Source organism: Amphiprion ocellaris, chromosome 11, assembly GCF_022539595.1.
Source record: "Amphiprion ocellaris isolate individual 3 ecotype Okinawa chromosome 11, ASM2253959v1, whole genome shotgun sequence".
Classification (NCBI taxonomy): domain Eukaryota; kingdom Metazoa; phylum Chordata; class Actinopteri; family Pomacentridae; genus Amphiprion; species Amphiprion ocellaris.
This window is the reverse complement of record NC_072776.1, coordinates 5,392,473-5,407,007: the sequence shown is the minus strand read 5'-3', so window position 1 is coordinate 5,407,007 and position 14,535 is coordinate 5,392,473. Positions and strand designations below refer to the sequence as shown.

Here is a 14,535-nt window from a genome sequence, read left to right as displayed (position 1 = left end):
CAGACTCGTGTTCTCAGTGATCAGTGGGTAATTACACGACTTCTGCTGCTTCATCTATTAAACATGAGACTCTTTGATTGAGTCTAATATTGACCGCAGATATTTTGATTAAAAAAAACCACGACTAAAATGATTCATCGAAATAGTGCCAGACGCTTTTTTTCCTGCCAGACAAGGAATCATTTGAGACGGATGAATCATTTCTGATTGTTACAGAGAGGTTTCTAACCGGCCTCAGTGTGTTTTTACAAATCCCTGCACATTGAACGCTGTTTAGATCAGATATTGTATACAGTATGATTTATTCTTTTTATTTTATTTTCTCTTTATTCATTTTTTTGGTATGACTCTTGCTGTATTTCTGCTGCTAAACTGCCTTTGGTTTAACAATGACAGTAAAGATCTATTTTATTCTATCTGATAATGAGCCCTACTTACAGGACAAACACACTCCACTGAACTTAAACAGTTGGAAGTTAATAAAACTATTTTCAACAAGCAGGTAAAGACTGAAAAACAGACAGAAAGACCAATATAACAAATGATTAACACAATAAACCTAACGAACACTCCATTTCCAAATATAATAACCCATATTCCTCTCCTTGTATCCCTTCAAAGCACCAGTCCTTCCAGAGCTTTTTATCTCATATCAATGATCGCTTCGTCATCATTTGCATGAATCGCCTCCTTTGAACCGTCTCTTTTCTCCTATTGAATATGTGCACATCTGCTGCTCACGGAAAGAAGCTGAGCGTTTGCTCTCAGGTCATCTGCTGCCTGTATTATTCATCTCCCAACACATGAAATATGAATGAGATGACCTGGAACCACAGAAGAAGAAGGACACAACGGTGAATGTTGATTTGTAGGTGCACTTCCACGCCACACCAAGAGACTGTTGCTTTTAACCTTTTGTTCTGCTCTAAACTCTGGAAACAGACCCATCACGTGTTGATCTGTGGATCTGAAAACCACAGATGTTTTGTAGTTCTCAGTCTGGCGTTCACAACAGATGTCTGATATCTGTATCCTTCATTAACAAAACAGAAAACCCAATGAAAACACTCGAGGAGGAGTCATGATTGTGCAATAACCCTTTAATGCACAGTGTGGGTCAGGAGATGCCCATTTTCCATTGGATTCGGGTCAGTTTTGATCCATGTTGCGCATCAAAGGGTTAAAGAAATACCTTTTTGGAAAGTGCTTTTGTAAAGTGAGATTTCAGGACCGATGTCACTTTTTCATCTGTAGGGTAGATGTGATTAGCTGCCTAGCTTAGCACAATGACTGGAAGCAGGGGGAAACAGTTAGCCTAGCACTGTCTGAAGGCAACAAAATCTGCATTCCTGCACCTTTCCTGCTCATTATTTAATAACTCATATCTTATTCTAAAGGGAATAGAGATGTGTCAAGTATCTGGGGGATAAAATCACTGCAGGACTGTTTCTACTGAGATATAACATGCTAATAGGAGGTGCGATCAAATGTTGTAAATATTAAAAGTGCATCTGATTTAAATTAGACTCCGTTAAAGTGCAGCGATGCTCTGCTCCCAGTGCTCCTGCAACAATCCCTATAAGTCCTCTTCTGTAAAGTATAGTCTGCAATGGGTGGAGATTCTCCTCATCTGTGTCTAAAGGGCGACTCTTCAATGTAAAGAAGAGGAGGCAATTCTGTTAACGAGGGTTTGTGTTGTGGCTAAAAAGCCCCCTGTGTGTTCTTCATGTGAACAACACGTGGCATTATTTCTCTCATCACCTCTGGATGTTGCGGTGGAACTTAACAGTCTGACTCTGGAGGGCTGATTCCTAAATGTTGGATGTGCCTTGACCAGTTTTGGAAGCAGCATGAAAGTTGTTCTTTCTCCTCTCGGTGCACGTTAGTGTTGCCTCATCCTGGCTCCAGTTTGATGTCCATGGAGGAATCACAAATGTGCACCTCCAGGTGGTTTGTAGTGGTGTCATGTGTCAGCTGCTCCTCTCACATGTTGCATGAATGTGGCCTTAAACTACTTTGTGGCACCACAGACAGTCGTGAAACTTTTTGACCCCAGTTTGTAGAGAGCAGAAGTCTGTCTTGGTGTTGAACTCCTAAAAGCAACAGGCTGTAGCTTCATTTTCCACACGGATAAAGACTAATGTCAGTCTGTTCTTCTAAATCTTCTCTGCAAGTAAATTAAGAACCATTTTTCTCTAAATGTTTGACCAGTCCTTGAAGAGATTTTGCTTCGTATCACAGCTAACCCCGTGGAACAGCTTCGGCGGCTCGTTTTCTCATGTTTTTCATTCCTGTGTTGTTGGCAACGATCAGCTTCAGGTTTCAGTGACAAACTGGAACACAATTCAGGTTCTCAATGAGTTTCACAGTAAAACAGGATTATGAGACAGGATTTGGAAAGTCATTACAGAAATAATCATTTAGTGCTCTCAACCTGGCAAATGAGCCAAAACAAGACAACTGAATTAGAGCAACTTAGTGGACCAAGAATGAACATTTTCACATATTTGCACATAAATTTTTTTTTAAGACTGTCTCCTGCTGCTCAGCCGCATACCCTGACCAACGTTAAAACCACTGACAGGTAGAAGAATGAACTAGATTCAGGACTCGACATGCAGAGACGAAGGAGGATTTAACCAGTAGTTTCTGTTTTGTATTTGTGAAAATGTAAAAAAAAAAAAAAAAAAAAAAAAAAAGAGACTATACAGTTTTGTTTTGAGGTTTTTTGCATTGGGACCACATTAAACCAGGTCAAAAAGCCAGTGAGTTTAGGTAGGTCAAATGTGGAATAGATGGTCATACAAAGGCTAAAGACTCTATAAAACATCATTTTTGATATAGAAAATAATTGTTTTTTGTGTTAGAATGTAAAAACATGGAGATTTTAGTGCTTTTTTTGGCATGTAGACTACTTTAAGCCAGGTCCAGATCAAAAACCTCTATGCTTAGATGGGTTAAAGCTGGAATAGATCACAGTTTTTACTGATACAAGCCCTGATCCATGAAGGCCCCATCCAGGAACCCAGTGGTCCCATCCAAGAACCCAGTGGTCCCATCCAGAAACCCAGTGGACCCATCCAGGAACCCAGTGGTCCCAGTGTCAGACACAGCAGGACTCCCATAGAGGTCCATGTTAGTGTAATGGTGATCAGAGCTGTTTTGGCCTCAAGTGGTTTTAATAATGTGGCTGATAGGTGTTTGTGTATATTAACAATAAGGTAATTTTATTTTTGTCTCCGCAGCTCAAAAGAATCGCTTTCAGCTTCCTGCTGAGCTCTCAGCTGCTGTAGTAAACGCTCTCTACTGTCTATCTCCGCTGAGGTGTGTCGTTCACACACCGCCGTCATTCTGCTAATTAACCGCACTCTTCCACACTTCCACCTTTGATGTCGGACGTGTTCGGCGTCTCTCAGGAACCCGCCCACTCCCAGGCATCCCTCCCTCTGATGAGGCTGGTGGAGGTGTAGCCGTCGGGCCCCCGGGTGGCGCCTCATTAACCCACATTTCTCTGGCTGATGGGATCCAGGGGGTGGGAATGTTTCTGAGAGGGAAAAATGGAAATGCTGAGCGCTGCCTTTTGAAGAAATGCTTCAACATCGGGGTGGCAGAGGCTGGAAGCTGGTATTTTTTATTTTTTACAGCCTTTCCCTTTTCCTTTACATACATATTTCACAGTCATTGTCAGGCTAATGCATCTGTAATCTTGTGTTCGTTCATGGCTGGAGGCCAGAGGTGAAGTGTGGGAAAAAATCATTTCCAACCTCATGAATTCTAACTCATAATATGTAGGAAACAGTAACTAACAAGCACCACTTATTTATGCAAATTTAAGCAATTAACAAGTTGTGTAGGCATTCATATTAAACAAGAGCTGCTTTAAAATCTTAGAAGTACTTTATTATTTTAAATTAGGTTCCATTTTATAACCCATTTCTTTTCAGTATAGATTTGCTGTTTCTGCATGTATTACAGGCAGATTTAGCTTAGATTTAGGATGGAAATTCATGCAGTAGAAGTGAAGATATTGTCTTTTTTATTCCTTATCTAAGATTTGGATGTGTTCTGTCAGCTGTAGGTGATGCCCTCAGACCTTCATAATGTTCCTTTTGTGGAACACAGACACGATTGTTGTATTCTGCTACTTTCTAGTTACTTTGGAGGATCCTGTTCCATACAAGTACAGTAAATTAGCATCTATTTATTTTGTGCATGAACAGATTTCGGGCTGCAGAGGAATCTGTGCAGATTTTAATAATATATTTATGACTAACTTCGCCTCTGCACATTTATTTTCTCTATCAAACATGTAGATTTCAGGCCAAACCAACGACCACTGAAGCAATGTTACTTAAATCTGCAGTATGCAGGAATCTGAAAATAGAAAAAGAATCCAGAATGTTAAAATATACCGGCCTCATCCTGAAGCTAAAAGTCAACATTATTTTGTGGCTTTTCCCAGATTCCAAACTTTGCAGACTTAGTTTCCTTGTGATTTGTTAAAATCTCAACAAACCAGCCAATATTCTGTGCTTGAAATTCTGTATTTTTTACAAAATGTGATTTATTCTTTTTCAACATGCGACCATGAATTTCTACTATTTTACTTTATTTAATCAGCTGAAATCTCATTATTTTACAGATTTTTTTTTTTGCTGTTGTTTTTGCATTTTTGACCACAAATTTTAACAGTGCACTCCAGCTTCAAGGTAAATTATTAGAATTATTAAAGCTTCTACTGAGGAAGGTTTTATAGAACTTTTTCACATGCGTGGTAGTGTCTGATGTGTAAAATAAGCAGAGTTATGTCTGGAAGCTGAACTGAGAAACACAGCATGCGGCGCCTCGGTGGATTTAAACTGACTGCATTTTGAACTGAACTTGGATGTGTGGAGGAAAAAGAGAGTTTTTTCTTTCAGCTTGTTTTCCCCTCAGTCCCATCTGACATTCATTGGGGGACGATTAATTGTGGTTTTGTGTTGTTTCTCCTGTAGTGGTGGAGATGTTTGAGAAGGCAGCAGAAGTTTTCTCAGAGATGCAGTTTTCCTTTGTGATGAGAATTATTTGCTGCTGTTGATGAAAACTGTCAACACTTAAAGCGCACACCAGGTTTCACACAGTTAATTTAATCCTTTCTAAGTTTTCTTTGATCCTTCAGGGTTGGCCGTATATACATCCCGTCATCCAGGTGCTCTTTTCCACTTGTCCTGTCATTCTCAGCCTTCTTTCCCTGCTTCTCTGATTTCCTCCTTATCACCTTAATTTGCATCCTACCTGTCCATTTAGTAAACTAATCCATCCAGCAGCAGGAGCTGATCCTGCAGGGCTCTAACCTCTCCTCCGTCCGTCCGTCCGTCCGTCCTCCTGACAGGAGATGGAGAGACACTTCACTTCATTCGGAGTTTCTTATTACCTGCCTCTCCTCACAGCCATGAACTCTGTCAGTCTCAGTTGTTGAGAGATTCTGGATGAGTTGCTGTCCTCAGAGCTGGATTAGTCACATTATTCATTCATTTTTGATTCATCAGTTAATCTCTTAAATTACAAGATATCAAAACAACCTGAAAAGCTCTCAGATTATCAAGTAGCAAGTTTTTTCCCGATAAAGGACTTTAACAGCTAACTTTCAACAGTCACATTCCACTTGACCTGATTCATTTATTAACACAGATTATATAAATTACTCAGTTTTTAGCTAAAACAGCACCATTTTTACTGCTAAATACTCGCCTGCAAGCACCTCAGTGAGGTTTTTCAGTCATGTCTCTTCATGGAATTTAAGTTTTCTTTCCCAGAAGTATTTGCTCTCATTACAAATCCTGTTAGTAAGCATTAATCTATAACTGCACTGGCGGTCAGGACTTTCTTATGTAAGACACTGCGGATAAGCATCACGATCGATAGAGTCCATGATGGCGCTGGGAGGATCGGGGCTTTATAGGGACTGACTTTCACAGGGATACAGAACCAGATGACTGACAGAGAGAACTGAGCTTTCACCCTGCAGGTACTGATGCACAGCTGAAGGAGATAAATGACAAATACTGCTGTGTTAATCTGCATTATAAGGCAGGCTTTCTGTCATGAGGCTTTTCGAGATTTTGGTTTTTTTTTTAAGATTTTGATGCAGTGAGTAGCTTTAGCTCACACCTCATGTGTAGTAAGGAACACTTTTATATTGTGTAGTTTTTAACCAGTAACTAGCCCTTTCCCTTTGTATTGTGTAATTTTTAGCCAGTAATTAGCCCTAACCCTTTATATTGTTTAGTTTTTAACCAGTAACTAACCCTAACCCTTTATATTGTGTAGTTTTTAACCAGTAACTAACCCTAACCCTTTATATTGTTTAGTTTTTAACCAGTAACTAGCCCTTTCCCTTTGTATTGTGTAATTTTTAGCCAGTAATTAGCCCTAACCCTTTATATTGTTTAGTTTTTAACCAGTAACTAACCCTAACCCTGTATATTGTTTAGTTTTTAACCAGTAACTAACCCTAACCCTTTATATTGTTTAGTTTTTAACCAGTAACTAACCCTAACCCTTTATATTGTGTAGTTTTTAACCAGTAACTAACCCTAACCCTTTATATTGTTTAGTTTTTAACCAGTAACTAACCCTAACCCTTTATATTGTGTAGTTTTTAACCAGTAACTAACCCTAACCCTTTATATTGTGTAGTTTTTAACCAGTAACTAACCCTAACCCTTTATATTGTTTAGTTTTTAACCAGTAACTAACCCTAACCCTTTATATTGTGTAGTTTTTAACCAGTAACTACCCTAACCCTTTATATTGTGTAGTTTTTAACCAGTAACTAACCCTAACCCTTTATATTGTGTAGTTTTTAACCAGTAACTACCCTAACCCTTTATATTGTGTAGTTTTTAACCAGTAACTAACCCTAACCCTTTATATTGTTTAGTTTTTAACCAGTAACTAACCCTAACCCTTTATATTGTGTAGTTTTTAACCAGTAACTAACCCTAACCCTTTATATTGTTTAGTTTTTAACCAGTAACTAACCCTAACCCTTTATATTGTGTAGTTTTTAACCAGTAACTAACCCTAACCCTTTCCGTTCTCCTTCTGCTACAGTTCTATGAAGATTGCTTTAAAACTGTAGTTAAAATGTTGAAGTGCTTGTCTGATCCCTCTCTGATTTGTTCTTATATATAGCATCATTAATTATAAATAATGAAGAACCAGTGTGTCAGCAGTACATTACTACTGTAGATGTTTTGGACTACTTTATGTATAGTTTTACACACAGAAACCCAAATCTGAGGGCTTCTCGGGTGACAGTTGCAGTGGAAAGAGACATTTTTTGAGATAATTTTTTTTTCTTCTAATATGTGGGGGTTTTTTTTGGCTGGATGTAGGATGCAGGTGTTCACCTCTCATTGGCTGCTCATTTCAGGAAGCTTTATCCTCTTCTTCTGCTATCTGTCATTTCCAAAATCCTCTTTACTACTGGAAACAACAACAGCAGCCTTGAACCTGCTACACTGAACATTTAAGTTTTGAAGATGATTTAAATCTCACAGCAAAACAGTTCTGCAAGTTCTATAACCACTTTAATGTTAGCAACTCATGAACATCTGGAATATGACCATTTGTAAATTGTGAAAAGCCCAGAAAGGTTGGAAACCACTGACTTGTGCTGTATTTTAAAAGTCAGTGTGTAAATACTTCATATTAACAGGAACCAAAGCTGTCAGATAAATGTGGCGGAATAGAAGTACAATATTTCCCTCTAAAATGTAGGGGAGTGGAAGTATACAGCAGTATAAAATGGAAATGCCGAAATAAAGAACATAAAATTAGTATCTAAGCACAGAACTTGAGTAAATATACACTACTGTTCAAAAGGATCACTTAGAAATGTCCTTATTTTTGAAATAAAAGCATTTTTTCAATGAAGATAACATTAAATGAATGATAAATCCAGTGTAGACATTGTTAATGTGGTAAATGACTATTGTAGCTGGAAACAGCTGATTTTTAATGGAATATCTCCATAGGGGTACAGAGGAACATTTCCAGCAACCATCACTCCTGTGTTCTAATGCTACATTGTGTTAGCTAATGGTGTTGAAAGGCTCATTGATGATTAGAAAACTCTTTTGCAGTTAGGTTAGCACATGAATAAAAGTGTGGGTTTTCATGGAAAACAGGAAGCGTTTGACCAGTAGTGTACTGAGTTACTTCCCTCCACAGCATTTAGTAATCCTGATGTCTGAGCTGTTCCACCGCCTGTCGCCTCACATTTACAATCTCTTGCTCCCACTGTACGTCTTTGTTGTTACTGTGGCAAGAGGGGCTCATAAAGGAGAAACCGGTCAGCAGTATTTCAGGTGTCTGCTGGTGGCCACTGTGCAGAGTGAAATATCACAGCAGATCACGGTTTAGTTCAGGCTGCGTGCCGACACACGGCGTGTTGAAGGCAGCCTGCCAGTTTCTGCATCATCACAGCATGTCTGTGTGTTCAAGCTCATGAACACATCCAAGCATTTGTAGTCCTACCGTAAGACGCTGCTGTGGCTTTACTTAGGAGGGTATTTCAAAAGCCTCAGAAAAAAACATATAATAATTGTTTTTACATGATTTTTAAACATAGTCTCCTTTAACTTCACTTCACTTGGTCCACCGATGTTCAAGCTTCAGGTCCAGGTCGCATCTTGAGCCTCCAGATTCTCCTGAACGGCATCGGGACCTTCTCATCAGTCTAAAAATGGAAAACACATTAGTTCTATTTATTTATTTGGTAGGGACAGTGCACATTGTTGAGTGCCCATTTATTCAGCAATGGGCGTAAATATGCCGGATTGTAGCACAATAGGACAATAGGTTGCAATAAAAAGACAATAGGTCACAATAAAAGGACATTGCAGAGTGTACACAAGGAAGCTATAGGTCAGTGGTCACAAGCTTGGTTCACTTTCAGCCACTGTTTAAGGTGAGATTTGAAGGTTGCTAATGTGGGACACTCCCTTATGGAGGGTGGAAGACTGTTCCAGATCTTACTGGCCTGCACAGAAAGAGCATTTTGTCCGAAGGCTAGAGGAGGCCCTGGTCCTGAGATGGCTGTGAGCCCTTCTAGCTGAACCACCTCTTAGTGGTGATTTCAGTTTATGAACCAGATAGAAGTCAGAGGGTGCAGGTTGGGTTCATGAAGCAACATTTCACAGCTGGCTTGAAGTTTTCCTTTCCTTTTTCTTTGAATGATTCAAACATTTTCAGTTCCTTATAGTCTACGGTTACACCCTAAAATGGGAGGTACACCCCTTATTTACGGTTGAAGGCTGACTATCATAAAAGACATTACAATAAACTTAAAGCACCACTTTTTACTATTTTTATATTGCTTTATTGGCAGATGTTAGTTTTCCATCTGACTTGCACTCTCAGCACCCATCTGATCTGAATCTGTGCACCTGATGTAAAACACACTGTAGTAAAGGACAACAAACAAAGGTGATGTTGTCCTCTTAACAGTACTGAGCTCCTTCAAAGTTCTCAACCTTATCCAGAATAAAGGAGTGTAGCTCCCATTTTTAGGCATAACTTTATACTATAAGGTCTTATATTACTGTCCACAAAAACTCAGATGTTTGAAGCAATCGAAGACAAAGGAGAGGAAATCTTCGGGCTGGCTGATGTTGCTCCAGGACAAACCGTCCATCCACACAGTAGAAGCAGCTAAATAGGTTTCTCAAAGTCAGCTTTGGCAAAAAAAAAACAAAAAAAACCAATGAAGAATGAAAGTAATTGAAGCGATAAAAGTAAGACAAGCCCTGCATGAAAAGACAGTAGACAAAACTATGTACAGTAAAGCTAGACTACACAGGGGAGCGCCATCTTTTGAAAACGTGGCTTTAAACTTTTGTAAAATGCACCTTATGTAAGCATCCTGCACTCTCTGACTTCTGCTTCCTAAACTGAAATGTCATTTTCCTGGTCGCCATTTCCAGACTGATGGGAAGGTCATGATGATGTTCAGGAGAATCTGGAGGCTCAAGATGAGACCTTCACCTGAAGCTTGAACATCAGTGAACCAAGTGCATTAAAGTTACAGGAGAAAATAAGATAAGAACAATCTGTGTCCTATGATGTTTCCATGGTGAGGCTGAGCTCTTTTCAACCCTGGTATGACTGAGCAGGTTTCAGTAAGATCCATCTGCACTAAAATGTGAGTCCAGCATTTCCACGTTGAGCCTAAACTCAATATTTGAGCTTCTAACCCCCCCTGGCTGCTGTGGACAGACGACCAAAATACAGGTATTAGAACAAATGAGAGTTAGTGTGGGTGTGTCTCCTCCAGCCTCACTGAGCGCTCTGCCACATCTGCCGGCCTCTCGCTGAGCCTTCCAGCTGAGCCTTCCAGCTGAGCCTTCCAGCTGAGCCTTCCAGCTGAGCCTTCCAGCTGTTTCTTCCAGATGAGCCTTTCAGCTGTTTCATCCAGCTGTTTCTTCCAGCTGTTTCATCCAGCTGTTTCTTCCAGCTGTTTCTTCCAGCTGAGCCTTCCAGCTGTTTCTTCCATGTTTTTTTCTAGCTGTTTCTTCCAGCTGAGCCTTCCAGCTGTTTCTTCCAGCTGAGCCTTCCAGCTGTTTCTTCCAGCTGAGCCTTCCAGCTGTTTCTTCCAGCTGAGCCTTCCAGCTGTTTCTTCCAGCTGTGCCTTCCAGCTGTTTCTTCCATGTTTTTTTCTAGCTGTTTCTTCCAGTTGAACCTTCCAGTTGTTTCTTCCAGCTGAGCCTTCCAGCTGTTTCTTCCAGCTGTGCTGACGTTAACTTGCCTTTCACAAAGCTCCAGATTCAGACTCCCGCTGAGTCGCAGGACACTTTAACAGGAGGTGAACATATTCATGCCGTGTCGGTTTTGAGAGTGTTTAAATATCGTTTTCACCCGACTCCCTCGCTCCACGTTTTATTACATTTCTGCAGACATCAGGATCTGGCTGTAAATTCAAGTTCTGTGACTTCTGAATGGCATATTTTAGCATATTTCCACAGCCTGAGGTTCGGTGACACAACCCATTACTGCAGCCCTGGAATAAATCCAGTACTACCTTTAAAATATTTAGTTTTTCTTGTGTCCTACGGGTTCCTGGCTGTGTGTGATGTTGTTTTATTAGATTATACTGTGTCCTGTGTTGGTGAGCTGTACAGTATGCATGGTGGTTAGACTGTCGCCTCACAGCTAGAAGATCCCCGGTTCATGTCCCGGCCTTCCTGGGCTCTTTCTGCATGAAGTTTGTATGTTCTCCCTGTACATGTGTGGGTTTTCTCCAGGTTCTCCCACAGTCCAAAAACATGCTGACGTTAAGTGGTGATTCTAAATTGTCCGTAGGTGTGAATGTGAGTGTGATTGTTTGTCTCTATATGTAGCCCTGTGATAGACTGTTACCTGTCCAGGTGTCCCCTCCCTTCACCTTCAGTCAGCTGGGATAGACCCCAGCCCCCCGTGACCCTAATGAGGATTAAATGGTGTTTAGATAATGGATGGATGGATGGATGGATGGATGGATGGATGGATGGATGGATGGATGGATGGATGTGTCCTGTTTTGCAATGTTTTTCCCACTTCCAATTTGCATGTAAAGAAGAAGAAAACAAAGTAATGGAATTTTCAGAAAATGTATTTGTGTGAAGGTGTGTGAGGCTGAGAAATTGCCTGACAGACACACACACACACACACACACACACACACACACACACACACACACACACACTGGGATCAGTACTAGGATGGCTGCTCAGAAACACTTGTGTGTAGTTATGGAGGTTCAGGAGCAGCATGAGGAGGAGATAAATGAAACGGAACAGTTCAGTGATTTGAAAACGCTCACCGGATAAAAATAAAAGGAAGGAATAAATAAATAAATGGGTCGCTTCAGTCACTCCCTCCCTGTGAAGCCGATCAGTTTCAGCTTCTTCTGAGCTGAAGAGGCTGAGAGACGGAGCGTCTCCCAGCGTGCAGAAGACAAAAATACAGAAGCTGATTCTGACATAAAGAAGAAAAACTGTGAATGAAGTGTGACTTTAGCGAGGAGGAGCAGGAGCCTGCATGGGAATGAAAACAGAGGAGAGCTTGTCGATCATCCAGGACTCCTGGGATGGAGGAGATCATCTCTCAGTGACAGCCGCTTGTCAAAGCTCTGGATGATGCAGCTACAGCAGTGTGCATCCCAGCATCCCACCGGGGGGAGGGTTAGAGGGTTAGAGGCTCTGTTCACGTCAGAGGTCACCTGATCCCAGCTCTGGAGGAGAACATTTGGATGCTTTTCCCATCGTGAGGCTGAGGATGCTGAAGTGGAGCAGAGTTTAGAGCTTTGGTTTTAAGACGAGGTGGGATGAGCTTTATTTCTGTTTTCATTCCTGCAGCCGGAGATGTGCACAGTTTAGACTCTTGTTTCAGGAAAGATGTCCTAGATTTTATCATGTGTGCCGTGTATTTATGTGTATTTATGTGTATTTATGTGTAGTTATGTGTATTTATGTTGTTACTTTTATAGTTTGCTTTAGTGTGGAGGAAAATGTCTGCATTTTTAAATTCAGTTTTACTGAGTTGAAATCAATAAATCCTTAATGTTTGCTTATTTATTCTGTAAAATATGGAATTTATTATAACTCTGACAACATATTTGAAGCTGGTCTTTTTTGTAATATTCAATTAATTCAGATTTTTTTTAATTTTTGCACTTTTTGAAACAGCAGTGTATTAATTGTTCTTTTTTAATTTAATTTATTTAATTATATTTTTATTTAAAGGGACAAGGTGCAATGCTTACATTGCACATAATATTTTTTTGTAGATTTTTTAATCTATATTTTTATTCTTACTGTTTTTATTCATTTGTGTTTTTATCAGAGAGAGCAATACTTTTACTTTGTTATTTTTTTATTTTATTGCCCGAGATTTCTTTATTTTATTGGTTATTACTTATTTTACACACAAATATTTAATTCAGCTAATGTATTGAATTATTAAGCTTTGTTTTTTGCCTAATTTTTAACAAGTACGGATTTTAAATTAAATTTAATTGTTTATTTAATTAAAAATATTTGTTTAATTTGGTTGTTTATTGTTGTTGAGGTGCATAATACTGAAAAATACTGATCAGATTTAATGGAACTATAAACTGAGATGAAATCTGACATTAGATACTTCTACTGGGGCTGTTAGATAATTAATCATACAGTATTTAAGCTGCTGGTGTGTCATAGTCAACCGCTATCTGTCCTGACAGAGAAACACTAATTACATAATCCACTCAACATCTAATTCAATCTGAGAAAGGAGACACGGTTTGTTTTACAGTATCAGGATACATCTGCTCTCTGGTTAAAATCAGACGATCGCCTCCGCTCTCATAGTCTGTTCTTATATTTAGAAACTGCAGCTCATTGATTGATGCTCGCTTTTCTTCTTCTTTCTCTGTTTGTAGCTGCAGGCCACGTCTGTCTGCTGGAAGCTCCAGACGGATCTCTGAAGCTGGGATCTGAGCCAATGACCTGCAGGAGGAGAGAGGCAGCGTAGAGGCTGGATTAAAATGGGGTAAGTTTAGAAGATCAGACGCCGCCAGCAGCTGCAGGAACTGCTGGATTTACATCTGAACCTGATCCCTGCAACACGATGCTCACGGTTAGGTAACCCCTGGTCAGACAGATATCAGAATACTGACTCACATAAAACACAGGGAAGTGCTGCAGAAACAGTAACAGACTGGAGATACAGTCATAGCCTGATGGTGCAGTCAAGCAGTATTTCTAATACAGATATGACTTTTAAAAGGTTTTCATAGCATAAATTAGTGAATTACTGAAGATATTAGACAGTGAATGCAGTAGGTGAGGCAGAGAAGAAAGAAAACCTTGACTTGATTCCAGATATTCTTCACGTTTGGTCCCTTAAAATAAAAGCAAGGATCAATAGATTGTGTATTAAATAGCGTTGGGAAAAAGATTCAGATCCTCTACAGTTAAAATCTGTGAAAACACTCTATTACCAGTGGAAAGTCCTAGGAAAATAAATATTAGCAACCGAATGTAGCTAAAATATTAAAGTAAAAGTGCTAGTTTGGCCCATGCGATTGATATATTATTATATATTATGTTATATATATGTTAATTATATTCTTCTATATGACATGATCATCAGTGATCAGCATCAGGCTCCTGGTGGAGGTACTGAAGGTTTCAGGTTCTTTCAACACAATTTTATGTCTAGCAGAAAACACTGAGGGGAAAAAAGACATTTCTGTTCTATAAATCTGTCTTCAGGTTTTGTTTTCCTTCTAGTCTTTACATTTTTGATGAGATATTCAACCATTAAATATAATAAAACCATGTGAGTCGGTTAAGAGGTAAAACTGACTCTTAGTGGAGCTTTTTATCTGAAATGTTCCCTCAGCTACACACTGGAACCTGAAAATGTCGATTTATTCTCTAACTATGTGCTTTTTAGGTTTGTTATATCATTCATTGTATGTTGTGGAACATTTTCCATCTTAAGAGAAACTAAAGCAGTCAGATAAA

The 14,535-nt window shown here is 39.6% G+C and overlaps 1 protein-coding gene across 5 annotated transcripts in view; it reads left to right on the top strand.

Moving 5' to 3' along the window:
* Positions 1–14,535, top strand: part of si:dkey-91i10.2 (uncharacterized protein LOC555224 homolog) — an 80,903-nt gene that overhangs the window by 41,923 nt on the left and 24,445 nt on the right. For 4 of the 5 annotated variants that reach the window (XM_055015099.1, XM_023269582.3, XM_035947828.2 and 1 more), the window contains one exon: positions 13,446–13,555. The gene's annotated coding sequence lies outside the window, so the exon portion shown is untranslated. Of the gene's footprint in view, positions 1–12,316; positions 12,346–13,445; positions 13,556–14,535 lie in introns of those variants that run through there. The other variant, XM_035947830.2, reaches the window with a different exon arrangement.